The sequence below is a fragment of the Hevea brasiliensis genome, chromosome 5, assembly GCF_030052815.1.
Source record: "Hevea brasiliensis isolate MT/VB/25A 57/8 chromosome 5, ASM3005281v1, whole genome shotgun sequence".
Taxonomy (NCBI): domain Eukaryota; kingdom Viridiplantae; phylum Streptophyta; class Magnoliopsida; order Malpighiales; family Euphorbiaceae; genus Hevea; species Hevea brasiliensis.
In genome coordinates, this window is record NC_079497.1 from 112,474,107 (window position 1) to 112,490,091 (window position 15,985).

The window sequence follows — 15,985 nt, forward strand, 5'->3', positions numbered from 1 at the left end:
TTATTCTAAGTATTTTTATTGTAAAATATTACTATTTAATACATAAATTTTAAATAAAGACTTTAATTTCTTAAATTACATATTAAAATTTAACTAAGCTATATTTTAATATTATTTACATAATATATTAAATTAATGATTTTAACAATATACCTATATAATATGTAAAAGAAATATTAAATTTAACTAAATTATCCTTCATTATTTACCGTATTTACTATTATATATTTTAATCTAATTAATAAAAAAAATAATAATTAAAAAGAATACATATTAATTAAACATTGTTATTCCAAACAATTGGAGAGAAAAACAAGGGCCCAAAATATGTTCATTGGATGCACAACTTAGCTGGCTGTGCGTTAATTTCCTTTTAATTTATAATTATTATAAGATCATTTTTATATAAAAATATATGTAATAATTTTTAAATTAAGTATATTTTATGACGTTATTTTTATTAGATTAATTAAAATAAATATATATAATAAAATAATAAATATATTAACTCTCTCTGTACATAAATCCCATAATAAATTTTATTTAAATATTATTAATTTTTCTTATTTAAATCAGAAATATTATCATCCAAAATATATAACATAATCTACTAATTAATTAAATACTGCGTGCAGTTGATGGGTTGTAGCTAACTATCTAATTAGATTCCCACTAAATGATCCGGTGATTGCCGGCCTTTTGTCTGCATCAAATGAAACAAATTGTAAATCTTGGTTCCGTAAGCTACATCCATTATAGGATCTTGCTCTAGTTTCTTCGAGCCCAAAAACTTTGAATAAACCTATGCAATAATTATTATGTGATGAGATATATATAGAAGCCGAGAACCAACCCTGAAGTACCTACTCTAGTAATACTAATGGAGTTTACTCCAAATTTTCTTATTTCCCTCTTCCTCCTTTCATTATCAGCTCTATTCCTCGTCCACATCCGCCGTAGAAACTCCACCATAAACCGCATGTTCCCTCCAGGACCACCGAGATGGCCAATTCTTGGCAACCTGTTGGATCTTGGTTCTATGCCACACAGGACCTTAACCGACTTGAAACAAAAATATGGTGATGTTGACCCCACAAGCTCAAAGGAGCATAGATTTTGATGATACCAAAACTCAACTAGAATCAAACTAACATTGTTTTAAGTGTTGTGCATCTCAAAGAAAAGTCACAAGGATTTTATGATGGATTCGTGCTTCTGAAGAAAGGATGACATTCTAAGGATAACACAAGACGAATCAAAGGAGATAAAAGAAGAAAAGGTCACCTTCCAAGGCTGCATTGAAAATCAGAATTGAAGGTATACATAGTATAGAAGTTAATTTTATTTTTAGAATTACTTGTGAAAAGAATTGAGGAGTAAAAGTCAATGATGCTTATTTTCAATCCCTCAAAAGATTTTCTTTTGAATATCATTACTGGCCTAAAAGTATTTGAATATGATTTGGTGTAAAGTTTTATAGTTTTGAAAGTTATGCAGAAAAGTTTTCCTGGTATGCTAACTGGTTCGCTACTTATTTTAGTATGCTAACTGGTTTGCTATTTTCTCAAGTATGCTAACTGTCTCAACTCTGTACAACATTGCAGAAAACGACAAAATAACGGTTATTTTCTTGAAATTCGTATCTGTAACGTTCAAATGAGTTCTGCAACGGTAAAAAACGTTCCAAAGCTATAAATACACCTTCCTTTGGCCATTTTGCACTTAATAGTCCCTCTACTGTTCAAAATCATAAAAGCTTTCATTCAAAGTGCTCAAAGTGTTTTATTGCTCATCATTGGCTTATTTACTCAACTCTTCTTTATAGATTCTGTTGTATTGAGTGAGAGTGAGTTTTAAACACATTATTATCATTTATGAGAGGTCATTCAAGCACCTATTGAAAGTGTTTGGGATAACACTTGGTAGAAGTGTGAAGCTACTTGTAAAAGCTTTGGTGAGAAGATTTGTAAAGGGCTTTGTCTTTTGCCTTTAAAAGAGAAGAATAGTGGAGTGAAGACTCAAAGTGGGATCTTTGAGAGAGTGGATGTAGGCTAGTTAAAGCCGAACCACTATAAAAATTTCAGTGTTCATTTTCTCAACCCTTGCTCTTTACATTTATGCATTTTAACTTTATGATTGATATGCTTTTGCTGATATGAAAGTTGATATCATATGCTGTTGATCTTGCTGCTATCTGAGAAAAATAGTTTATTGCTAAATCTACTGATATCTGATATAATCTGTTTGTTGTTTAATCTGCTGTCAGTTAGTATATCTGGTATTATGCTCTGGTTGTTGTGTTAAAAATCTATTCAAATTACTGATATATTTACTGAATGCTAATATAGTCTGTTATATCAGTATACTGATTGCATATAGCTTAACTTTGAATCAACTTATCAATAGAGCTATATTGTTCATATTTCACATTAGTCAATTAAGTTGAACCTAGCTGCAATTTTCAAAGGTTTTGAGCAAGAACCGAAAATTATTTTTAAAGTCCAATTCACCCCCCTCTTGGACATATTTTGGGACATCAATTTGGTATCAGAGCTTGTCTCTCTTGCTTGAGGATTAAACCCCTTAGAGTGATCCACACACATGGCTAGTTCATCTAGAAATTCTGATGGTATACCTGCCCCCTTAGCTGAAGGTTATTCCATCACTAGACCACCACTTTTTAATGGCACAAATTACTCCTTTTGGAAAACTAGAATGAGAAACTTTATACAAGCTGTTGACATTGATGCTTGGAGAATAATTAAAGATGGTCCTTATATTCCTTATAAAACCAGTGAAGGAACTGTGCAAATTCCTAAAGCTGAAGTTGAATTTGATGATAATGATTGGAAGAAAATTTCTACAAATGCCAAGGCTATTAACATTCTTCATTGTGCTCTTGATATTAATGAGTATAATCGTGTTTCAGGATGTCAAACTGCAAAAGAGATATGGGACAAACTAGAAGTCACATATGAAGGAACTGATGTAGTGAAAGAGTCAAAGGCAAACCTCCTCATCCGTGATTATGAATTATTTGAGATGAAACCTAGTGAAACTATTGCTGAGATGAGTACCAGATTTACAGACCTTGTAAATCTACTTAAAGCTCTTGAAAAGAGATTTGAAGAACAAGAACTTGTAAAGAAAATTTTGAGGTCTCTTCCAAAGACGTGGGAAGCAAAGACTACTGTTATTCAAGACACCATGGATTTCAGAAAATATACCTATGATGAGCTAATTGGTTCTCTCATTGCACATGAGATGATTTATAAGAAAGATGAGAATGAAGGTGATCAAAAGAAAAAGAAAGGGATAGCTTTCATATCCGAAAAAGTAGATGAGAAAAAGAAAAATGTTGTTCTTAAAGCTAGTTCAAGTGATGATTCAAGTGCTTCAAGTGATGATGATGAAGATATGGCTATGATAGTCAAAAGATTCAAAAGAGCATTTAGAAAAGGTGGAAGCAAATACAAGAAGTTCACAAAGAAATATGCTCCAAAGACTCCAAATCATTCAAGTGAAATAGTTTGTTATGAGTGTAACAAACCAGGTCACATTAAGCCAAAATGTCCTACATTGAAGAAGAAAAACAAGTTTAGAAAGGACAAAAGCAAAAAGGCAATGGCAGCAACATGGAGTGACAGTGACTCTTCATCAAATGATGAAACAAGTGACAAAGAAGCTACAAACACTTGTATGATGGCAATTGAAGAAAAAGGTGAAAGCTCACACATCGAAGATAGTGAAAATGAGGTAAATCTTGAACTTTCTAATGTTGATGAATTAGAGCTTGCATTTGTGAAGACATATGATAAATATAGAACTTTTAAAAAGAAATGCAAAATTCTGGTTCATGAAAATTGTGCTTTAAGATCAGAAAATATTTCCTTGGGTATGGCTTCAAAGGAAAATGAATTTTACAAATCTCAAATGAAATTATTTAAGGAAGTTAATGATGAGCTTCAAAGATCAAAAGAAGTGTGTGAACAACTTCTTGAGAAAAACAGAATTCTTGAAGAAAAAGTTGAATCTTTAACAAAAGATTTATCTAAATTTACAAAAGGAAAAGAAACACTTGATATACTTCTTGGGAATCAAAGATTCACAAATGAAAAATCTGGAATTGGATATGATGGATTTATGAAGTATGAAAAATACAAACAGTTTTTTGTTAAAGCTACATCCTTTTTCTCAACCGAGTATTACATGCTTTTATTGTAATCATAAAGGTCATATGATTAATGCTTGTCCTATTAGGAAAGGAACCTTTAAGGCAAAGAAAGTATGGGTGCCTAAAGGAACCCTACCTAATGTTACTAACATTCAAGGACCCAAAGTTGCTTGGGTACCTAAGAACAGTTAACTGATTTCTGTCCGCTAAGGAGTATCTTTGGAAACAGAACATTGGTACATTGATAGTGGCTGCTCTAGGCACATGACAGGAAATAAAGGCAAGTTTTCCTCTCTTACTTTGAAAGAAGAAGGTTATGTCAAATTTGGTGATAAAAGTAAAGCTAAAATTATTGGATTTGGAACTATTGGTAAAAATCCTTGCATTAAGAATGTTGCATTAGTACAAGGATTAAAGTATAATCTTTTAAGCATTAGTCAATTATGTGATAATGGTTTTAAAGTGATTTTTACTTCTACACATTGTGAAATTCATGGAAATAATGTTATGTTTGCTGGTGCTAGAATAGATAATATTTACTTACTTGATTTAACAAGTCTTGAAGAAAATTGTGAAACATGCTTTATGACTTCAGATGATAGTGCATGGTTATGGCATAGAAAATTAGGACATGCTAGCATAAGTACACTTGCTAAACTTTCTAGAAGGAATCTTGTTAGAGGACTTCCAAAGCTAAGATTTGAAAAAGAATTTCAATGCAAAGCTTGTGCACTTGGTAAGCATACAAAATCATCTTTTAAATCAAAAAATGTTGTAACTACGTCTAGACCATTGGAATTATTACATTTTGATCTTTTTGGTCCAATCACACCTAGAAGTCTAGGAGGCAAGGCATATGCATTTGTAATTGTTGATGATTTTTAAAGATTCACATGGACTTTCTTTCTTGCTCATAAAGATGAAACCTTTGATATATTTGAAGCTTTTTGCAAAAGAACTCAAAATGAAAAAGGATATTGCATTACATCCTTGAGGAGTGATCATGGAAAAGAATTTGAAAATAATTTGTTTGAAAATTTCTGCTCTCAAAATGGTATTTATCATACATTTTTAGCTCCTAGAACTCCACAACAAAATGGAGTTGTTGAAATGAAAAACAGATCTTTGTAAGAAATGGCAAGAACAATGCTAAATGAAAACAGTTTACCAAAATATTTCTGGGCAGAAGCTGTAAATACAGCATGCTACATTTTGAACAGAGTCTCCATTAGAGCCATTTTAAAGAAAACTCCTTATGAACTATGGAAAGGAAGAAAACCCAATATTGCATATTTCCATGTCTTTGGTTGCAAATGTTACATTTTGAATAACAAAGATAGCAATCGCAAGAAATTTGATGCTAAATCTTGTGAAGGAATATTTCTAGGCTATTCAACAAATAGCAAAGCATATAGGATTTTCAATAGAAAAACATTGACCATGGAAGAATCAATGCATATACTTTTTGATGATGCTAACACTTCCTTGCAAAGGAAAGATTCTTGTGATGATGAAATTGAGCAGATTCTAAACTCAAAGAGTTCGAATAATGATGAGCTTGAATCAAAAGAACCAGTGGAGGATGATCAAAATGACAAAGAAGAAGAACTCCCTTGCTCCACAAATATTGAAATTCAAGATGACTCTCAACCAAATGTGGAAGAACTACAAATTGAGGAACCTCAACATCAAGATATTCCACAAGAATGGAGGTACCATAGAAATCATTCCAAAGATGACATTCTTGATAGTCAATCACAAAGAATGATGACAAGAGCTCAACTTAGAAGATATTTTGGTAATGTTGCTTTTGTTTCTCAATTTGAACCCAAAACATATGATGATGCTCAAAATGATGAAAATTGGCTTTTTGCTATGCAAGAGGAATTAAATCAATTTGAAAGAAACAAAGTTTGGAAACTTGTTCCTAAACCTAAAAAGCACTCTGTTATTGGAACTAAATGGGTATTTAGGAATAAGATGGATGAAAAAGGACATGTTATTAGAAATAAAGCTAGACTAGTGGCTCAAGGATACAACCAAGAGGAAAGTATTGATTTTGATGAAACCTTTGCTCCGGTTGCTAGAATTGAAGCTATTAGAATGTTGTGTGCATTTGCATATTTTAAGAATTTTATGCTTTATCAAATGGATGTTAAAAGTGCATTTTTAAATGGATATATTGATGAAGAAGTTTATGTAGCTCAACCTCCTGGTTTTGAAGACCCTCACTTTCCAAATCATGTTTACAAGCTTACTAAAGCTCTCTATGGTTTAAAGCAAGCTCCTAGAGCATGGTATGAGAGACTTAGTAAATTCTTGCTTCAAAATGATTTTAAAAGAGGAAAAGTGGATACTACTCTTTTCATTAAGAAAATAGGAAAAGACATGCTTATTGTGCAAATTTATGTAGATGATATTATTTTTGGTGCTACTAACTATTCTCTTTGTAAGAAATTTTCCAACATGATGAAAAGTGAATTTGAAATGAGTATGATGGGTGAACTTACTTTCTTCCTTGGATTGCAAATTAAGCAAATGAAAGATGGAATTTTTATAAATCAGTCCAAGTACATAAAGGATATGCTAAAGAAGTTCAAAATGGAGGATATGAAAAGTATTGGAACTCCCATGAGCTCAACAATTAAATTGGAGAAAGATGAAAAAGGTAAAGAGGTAGATAACAAATTTTATAGAGGTATGATTGGTTCTTTACTCTACTTGATAGCATCTAGACCAGATATTCATTTCAGTGTATGTTTATGTGCAAGATTTCAATCATGTCCAAAAGAATCTCATCTTGTAGCAGTTAAGAGAATTTTTAAGTACCTCATTGGCACTCACAACATTGGTTTATGGTATCCAAAATGTGAATCATTTGATCTTATTGGTTATAGTGATTCAGATTTTGCTGGTAGTAGATTGGACAGAAAAAGCACTTCTGGAACTTGTCAATTTCTAGGTCATGCATTAGTTTCATGGCACAGTAAAAAGCAAACTTCTGTTGCACTTTCTACTGCAGAAGCTGAATATATTGCAGTTGGAAGTTGTGTTGCACAGATTTTGTGGATGAAACAACAGCTTGAAGACTTTGAAATTAAATTTGATCACATTCCCATAAGATGTGACAATACTAGTGCTATAAGCCTATCAAAAAATCTTGTTCAACACTCTAGAAGCAAGCATATTGAAATTAGATATCATTTTATTAGGGATCATGTTCAAAATGGTGATATTCAAATTGAATTTGTCCCTTCTGAAAAACAGCTTGCTGACATTTTTACAAAGCCACTTAATGAGGAAATTTTCTGCAAAATAAGAAGAGAACTTGGTATGATTGATGCTCTTGATTAAGTTTTGATGCATTCTCATGTTTCTATATGAAAATAAAGTGATATATGTTGGTTTGCAGTGTTAAAGATGCATTCTGATATTTTTGGTGCAATTTGAAAAATTCTGGATCTTATCAGATATGAACAGTGTTCTGCAGAATTTGATCACAGTGGCTGTCACGACCCAGGGATGGGGTTGGGACGTGCTTGTTCAACCAGCTACGCACTGGGGTGGAAACTTCGTGTCCCACATCGGAAATGGGAAGAAAAGATTTGGGCCATATATGTGGGAACCTTCCTCACCTGGTCAGCGCGCTTTTGGGAATGAAACCTCCCAAGGGACAAATCCGTGAGGCCCATGGGCCAAAGCGGACAATGCTAACTGGAGAAGGATCGGGCTGTTACAATTTGGTATCAGAGCTGGACTCCCTCTAGTATGGTGTGTGGTGCGAGGACGCACCAGGCGGAAGCTGGTGGGCTTGTCACGACCCAGGGATGGGGTTGGGACGTGCTTGTTCAACCAGCTACGCACTGGGGTGGAAACTTCGTATCCCACATCGGAAATGGGAAGAAAAGATTTGGGCCATATATGTGGGAACCTTCCTCACCTGGTCAGCGCGCTTTTGGGAATGAAACCTCCCAAGGGGGTGGATTGTAACACCCTAGGCAAATCCCACATCGACAAAACACGGGAGAGATGCTGGGTTCATAAGTTGATAGTTCCTAACCCCTATTGACGCGTTTTAAAACCGTGAGGCCTAGTATGGGCTAGGCCAGAGCGGACAATATCACTAGTGGGCCGGGCCATTACATTTGTGGTATCAGAGCCGCTCCGCGTGCAACCTTGAATGATGGTGGGGCAAACCTCAGCGAGGACGCTGAGTCCCATAAGGGGGGTGGATTGTAACACCCTAGGCAAATCCCACATCGACAAAACACGGGAGAGATGCTGGGTTCATAAGTTGATAGTTCCTAACCCCTATTGACGCGTTTTAAAACCGTGAGGCCTAGTATGGGCTAGGCCAGAGCGGACAATATCACTAGTGGGCTGGGCCGTTACAGTGGCATACTAATCCGTTTGCTAATTTTCTTGTTTGCTAAATGCTTTACCACTGCTCCTACTTTTTCGTTGGCAAACTGGAAGTCAGGTCTGATTGCACTAAAACTCTAAAAATTTTTTTTTTCGAGCGCCTATTCTGCATGTTTAAAGCCCATATTACTTAAATACCCCTCTATTCAAAGTATTGTATCTTTATGTGATTTAAGGGCAAAATGGACTTTTAACACATTAATTTGCGCGGGACTCAAATTTTTTCCTGAACCATCAATCTTCTCACTGTTTTCTCCTCTGCTACACGCTACCCATTCTCTGCAAACACCTACAGTTGTGTCTTTTCAGTGCTAAAATTCAAAACTCCTTCTCTTTCCGTCGCCTCGTCTCCCAAAACCCGAACGAACGCGTCTCCATCTGCAAACCCATTCCATTCACAACCTTCCAAGCCATCGTCTCCCTTCATCATTCTTAAATATTTCCGAAACCCATTGGCAGTGAATCGATTAAATCGATTGTTTCAAGATAGAAAATCCCCAAAGTTTTTTTTTTTTATTTCTGTCATTTCTCTAAAATCTGCCGAAAGAAATTATTTGCTGTTGGATATTTTTTTTGCCTGAATCGATTCGCACTCTCTGTCTCAGTATATCTCAGGTATAAAATCTAAAACTTTAATGGAATCGTGTTTTACATTTTGTCTGTGCTTGTTCTGTTCGTCTTGCTTTCGTAATATGCTGATTAATTTTTTTTTCTTTCGATTGTTTGCTCTGTTTTCGCACTCAGTTGTTTATTTTTTTTGGGCAATAATATTTCATAAAAATGTTGTATATAACAAAATCATGAATCGGTTGCCATTGATTCTTAAGAACCCGAATATCTCTTGCTGTCTGTTCTATTTTTTTTATGACATTGTGCTAAGTTGTGCTAGAAATATATTAACGTGCTTCAAATAGTTATATATATTAACTGCTCACATCATTAAATTTGCAAATCTCAGTTTTCACTGTCCTTGCGGCCTAATTTGCTTCTGAGATTGGTTATGGCGCGGGAAAAAGAAAAAGGGAAAGCTAAAATCCCCACATATTCATCATCGGACTCCACTGACGCAAGTGTTCCTACGTCTCCTCCTACACAAAAAGATGCTCCTCTGGTAATTGGCAAATCAAAAGAAACACCTAAGAAAAGAACCAGTGAGCCTGTCCAAGAAAAGGGAACCAAAAAGAAAAAGACTTCAAAAGCTCCAGTTGTGCATATGGAGAGGGCCATTCATGAGCCAAGGTATATCCACTGGCCTGCTTTTATTGAAGTTTCTGTTCCTTTACAATCCTTGTTTGAATATCAGAAATGGGATAAATTGTGCTCTGACACTGAAGGAGTGTATGTGGATTTAGTTCAAGAATTCTATAAGAATTTGAGGGTTGATGATTCTGACAAAGATGAGTCTTTTAAGGTGAAAATGAAAGGGAAAATCTATGAAGTGACAGTTGCTAGATTAGCTAAAGCCCTAGGAATTCCAAACAGTGGGAATAAAATCTGTTCCCACAAAGATGTTTTTGCTGTTGGTGGATTTAACAAAAGAGATTTTGAGGGTGAAGTGTTTAAAGGGGAAGTGAAGGATAAAACTAGCATTACCCATGCTCATCAACACATCAAAATTCTTCATAGTTTTATCATTTATGTGTTGAATCCTAGAACTGGGAGTCCCAACTATTTGAGTACCCTTGATCTCTGCATAATTTGGCATATTGTGAACCCAATTGAATTTAATCTTGCCTATTTTATGCTGAAGCAAATCATGAAATGGAAACCACCTTACAAGCTACCCTATGCCCATCTTCTAAATGGTCTGTTTAGAGACTTTGGGATACCTTTGGAAACCGAGAAACTTAGGACCAATATGATCCCAATCACAAGTTTGCAAAAAGATGATGATGGTAGAAAGCTTAGATTTGAACAAGGTGCTAGTTCCAAGGATAGTGCTAGTGGCACTGTTAATGTTGAAGGAATTTTGGAGGAAGTAAACAGCTTGAGAGAATTTGTTGAAATGGAACTTGGAGAGATACAAAAATTTAGAGGTTTTCAAACTGTTCTTATGAATGCTCTTGATTCTAAAGTTGATAGCACTTTGATGTTGATGTACAAAATTGTGGAAGAATTGTTTAAAATCAAAGTTCATTTGGGTATTTCAACCACTGAGGCTGGAGAAACCGATAAAAGTCACATGGTTCTGCTCCTCAAACAGAGAAAGAAAAAGAGAAAGAAGAAGAGAAAGGAGAAGAGGAAGAACAGGAAACAGAAGAGGAAGAAGAAGAACAGGAAACAGAAGAGGAAGAAGAAGAACAGGAAACAGAAGAGGAAGAAGAACAGGAAACAGAAGAGGAAGAAGAGAAAGAAACAGAAGAAGAGGAAGAGAAAGAAACAGAAGAAGAAGAAGAAGAGAAAGAGGAAGAAAATGAAGAAGAGGAAGAAGATGAAGCTGAAAAAGATGAAGATGATTCTGATGATGGGAATGGTAATGGAGGCAGCAAAGAAGATAGTGGGAAGGATATGAGTGACTCAGAGTCTGAAGCAGAACCAGAGACCCCTGCTCCTGCTGCTCCTGCAAAAGGAAAGGGAAAAATAGCTCAAAAGGAACAAAGAAGCAAACAGAAAGAGGAAACTGGTAAACCATCTGGCAAAAAGACTAAAACTGGCAAAAAGTCTATAGCTGAGTCTGGTACTACTGCTGCAACTGACTTAGCAGCTGGGCCTATTATTCCTTTGACACCAGGAACTGAATTGGCTGCTGAAATTCTTCAAACTTTGAGTGATAAACCTGTCAAGCCCAAAAAGCTGAAAATGGCTGCTCCAAAACCAATCAGAAGAAGCTCTAGGCTGAAAGGATAAACTGAATTCTGATTGAATTTTGTTTAACAGTCTGTCTGTTAGTTTGCTACTTTTGGTTTTTCTGAACTTTACATTAGTCTGCTATATCAATTTTTGTCTTGACTATTTTATTTACTGCACTTAGACTGAATTTTGACATGCTTTCTCCCATATTCTTTTGATGCTGACAAAAAGGGGGAGAAAGTAATGAATGGTAATCTTGATATGTGACATAGGTTGTGATTACTTGTGGATAATATAGTTTGTGCATATTGTTGATAGAACTTGTGAATGATATACAATTTGTGATTAGTGAATGATATACAGTTTGTGATTAGTGTGTATACTGTGCATATTTAGTTAGTATCTTTAGTCACACTTGACTCCTTAAGAAAATGCTTGTGAATATTGCATTGAAATTATTAAGGGGGAGTTATTTGTGATTAAATGTTGATATAAGTACATACATAGGGGGAGTTATTCTCACATATACTTTCATACACATACTCACACTTATTAACATTTACATGGTGATTCAATTGAGTTTTGTCATCATCAAAAAGGGGGAGATTGTTGACCCCACAAGCTCAAAGGAGCATAGATTTTGATGATACCAAAACTCAACTAGAATCAAACTAACATTGTTTTAAGTGTTGTGCATCTCAAAGAAAAGTCACAAGGATTTTATGATGGATTCGTGCTTCTGAAGAAAGGATGACATTCTAAGGATAACACAGGACGAATCAAAGGAGATAAAAGAAGAAAAGGTCACCTTCTAAGGCTGCATTGAAAATCAGAATTGAAGGTACACATAGTATAGAAGTTAATTTTATTTTTAGGATTACTTGTGAAAAGAATTGAGGAGTAAAAGTCAATGATGCTTATTTTCATTCCCTCAAAAGATTTTCTTTTGAATATCAATACTGGCCTAAAAATATTAGAATATGATTTGGTGTAAAGTTTTATAGTTTTAAAAGTTATGCAGAAAAGTTTTCCTGGTATGCTAACTGGTTCGCTACTTATTTTAGTATGCTAACTGGTTTGCTATTTTCTCAAGTATGCTAACTGTCTCAACTCTGCACAACATCGCAGAAAACGACAAAATAATGGCTATTTTCTTGAAATTCGTATCTGTAACGTTCAAATGAGTTCTGCAATGGTAAAAAACGTTCCAAAGCTATAAATACACCTTCTTTTGGCCATTTTGCACTTAATGAAAGTCCCTCTACTGTTCAAAATCATAAAAGCTTTCATTCAAAGTGCTCAAAGTGTTTTATTGCTCATCATTAGCTTATTTACTCAACTCTTCTTTATAGATTCTGTTGTATTGAGTGAGAGTGAGTTTTAAACACATTATTATCATTTATGAGAGGTCATTCAAGCACCTATTGAAGCTTGGTTGTGAAAAGTGTTTGGGATAATACTTGGTAGAAGTGTGAAGCTACTTGTAAAAGCTTTGGTGAGAAGATTTGTAAAGGGCTTTGTCTCTTGCCTTTAAAAGAGAAGAATAGTGGAGTGAAGACTCAAAGTGGGATCTTTGAGAGAGTGGATGTAGGCTAGTTAAAGCCGAACCACTATAAAAATTTCAGTGTTCATTTTCTCAACCCTTGCTCTTTACATTTATGCATTTTAACTTTATGATTGATATGCTTTTGCTGATATGAAAGTTGATATCATATGCTGTTGATCTTGCTGCTATCTGAGAAAACAGCCATCGCTAAATCACGATATCCGATATAATCTGCTTGTTGTTTAATCTGTCCGCTAGTATATCCGTATTCTCGCTCGTTGTGTGTTAAAAATCTATTCAGATTACTGATATATTTACTGAATGCTAATATAGTCTGTTATATCAGTATACTGATTGCATATAGCTTAACTTTGAATCAACTTGTCAATAGAGCTATATTGTTCATATTTCACATTAGTCAATTAAGTTGAACCTAGCTGCAATTTTCAAAGGTTTTGAGCAAGAACCGAAAATTATTTTTAAAGTCCAATTCACCCCCCTCTTGGACATATTTTGGGACATCAGGTGACATTATAGGTCTAAGGCTAGGTGCTGTAAACACGATGATCATCCTCTCAGCTAAGGCTGCTTCTGAGTTCTTAAAGAAACACGATCTCTCATTCGCTGAACGCAACAAAACAGAGACCATGCGTGTCCATGGCTACGACCAAGGCTCCTTGGCTCTAGCCCCTTATGGTTAAATCTTGGCGTGTCTTGAGGCGTCTAGTCACGGTAGATATGCTGGTAAACAAACGCATCAATGAAAAAGCTTCCATACGAGGAAAATGCGTGAAAGATATGGTGCGATGGATTGAAGAGGAATCCCACAAAGTTGAGAATAAGACTCGCGAGATTCATGTAGCGAGATTTGTGTTCTTAATGACAGTTAATTTGCTAGGAAATCTCATGTTTTCGCGTGATATGGTTGATCCAGGATCTAAGGAAGGGTCAGAATTTTTCAGAGCAATAATGAGAACAATGGAGACTTCTGGGTTTGTAAATGTTGTTGATTATTTTCCATGGTTGAAATGGCTAGACCCTCAAGGACTGAAGAGAAAGGTGGAGAAGGATCTTGGGAAAGCTATGGATATTGCTTCTAAGTTCGTTAAGGAAAGAGTTGAAGAGAAGAAGAAGATGGTGGGAGACAAGAGGAAGGACTTTCTTGATGTGTTGCTTGAGTTTGAAGGCAATGGGAAGGACGAGCCTGATAAAATTTCCGAACGAAATGTCAACATTTTTATACTAGTAAGTCCCTATATACACTTCACCATATATGGTTTGTCAGTTTTCTAATCTGAATTATTTTGGATTTTATCAATTTAAATTGTCTTTTACCTTGAATTTTTATCTAATGTTATGTTTGATTCATGGAAGTTAAATATGCAATTTTGTTGTTTGATTTGGAAGATTGATTTAAAATAGAAAAATTGTAACAATAAGATTTGGCTCATGGACAGTCTAATAAAAAAAATTTTGGTTCAGGAAATGTTTATGGCAGGTACAGAAACCACCAGCAGCACCATTGAATATGCATTGACTGAGCTCATATGCAACCCTGAGTCAATGACCAAGGCCAAAGCTGAACTTGCTTCAGTAATAGGAGCAAACAGAAATGTTGAAGAGAGCGACATTGACAATCTTCCATTCTTGCAGGCTGTGATAAAGGAAACACTTCGGTTACACCCTCCAATTCCATTCCTAATCCCGCGAAGAGCAATACAAGACACCAAATTCATGGGATATCATATTCCCAAAAACACACAAGTTCTTGTGAATGCTTGGGCTATTGGAAGAGACCCAGATGTGTGGGATAACCCTTTGCGTTTTAACCCTGAAAGGTTCATTGGGTCCAAAGTTGATTACAAAGGACAATATTACTCGGATTAGGGCAATTTTTAGGTCAACTTGGTTTAGTTTTCTAGGCAGGGTTTCTTCACCAAAGTTGTTCTATTATGTGTCTAGTTTCATGTCCAATTGGCCTTGCACCAATTGAACCTATACAACTCCATTTATAGCTACTCAAACCTACTGGACTCATACTCAGTCCTGCAGATCACCAAGGGCAGCATGCCTAAACTCAACTCCAACATCCTTACTCACTTCAATTCCTACTAACACACATTCAAATGGTCACTAATTGACCATTACAATGTTAAAATACCATTACATGAGCAAACCCTAATGTTGTTCAAGTGTCCACAAGGTTCATTCATGCATCACACTTGCATTTCACTTACTCTTACATGATCAAGCACTCATCTCATGCTATGGGCAGCTCCTAACCACTTTGTTTTAAGTAATTTCATGAAACCCTAACTACCCCTTGTTAGTAGTATGCCCTAGAGCATATCATTTAGTATGTATCTTGTATATATTTTTATTAATAAAAGGCATTTCCACTTTTCCGTTTACATAATATATTTATGTGTAATAGAAAAGGTCCATTGATATTTTGTTAGAAATATTATTCTTAAGTTGTTAAGAATATGAGTGACAATATTTCTAGTACGAAGTATCATAAATAGGTTCACAATCGAGGATACTTCATAATAAGGACATGACTTATCCAGAAAGATTGTATTCATGTTTGTTCTCAAGTTATTTATATGAGATATAAATAAGATGGAATGGTGAGTCTCATGCCATATAACAAACATGATAGGCACTTATAAATGATAAGTAGGCCGAACCAGTGACACTTATGACAAGCACATGGAGTTTACTCTTGTCAATGTTTTGTCATAAATCATATCAGTGCATATAATCTTTAGACCTGAGATAGCACAGTTATCTTGTATATAGGTAGTTTGAGTTTGATACTGCTTTCATACTTGTACTGTGTATGGGTATATGGGCATGTGTTGGCTCCTACTAGTTATATGTGGAGGTAGGTGTTGATCAAGATGGAATCTGTTCCTCTAAGTAAATAGAGATAAAATCCTATGTTTATTTAATTGTTCTTGATGTTTCAAGTTCCTGGCCAGGACAGATAGATTTATTCGTAAAAGAGTTTACGATGAGAAAATCTTTTAATCAAGAACTGGAATTAAAAG

The 15,985-nt window shown here is 34.9% G+C and overlaps 1 pseudogene; it reads left to right on the forward strand.

Moving 5' to 3' along the window:
- Nucleotides 1-880: 880 nt before the first annotated feature.
- Nucleotides 881-14,819, forward strand: LOC131180168 (cytochrome P450 76A2-like; annotated as a pseudogene).
- Nucleotides 14,820-15,985: the final 1,166 nt, after the last annotated feature.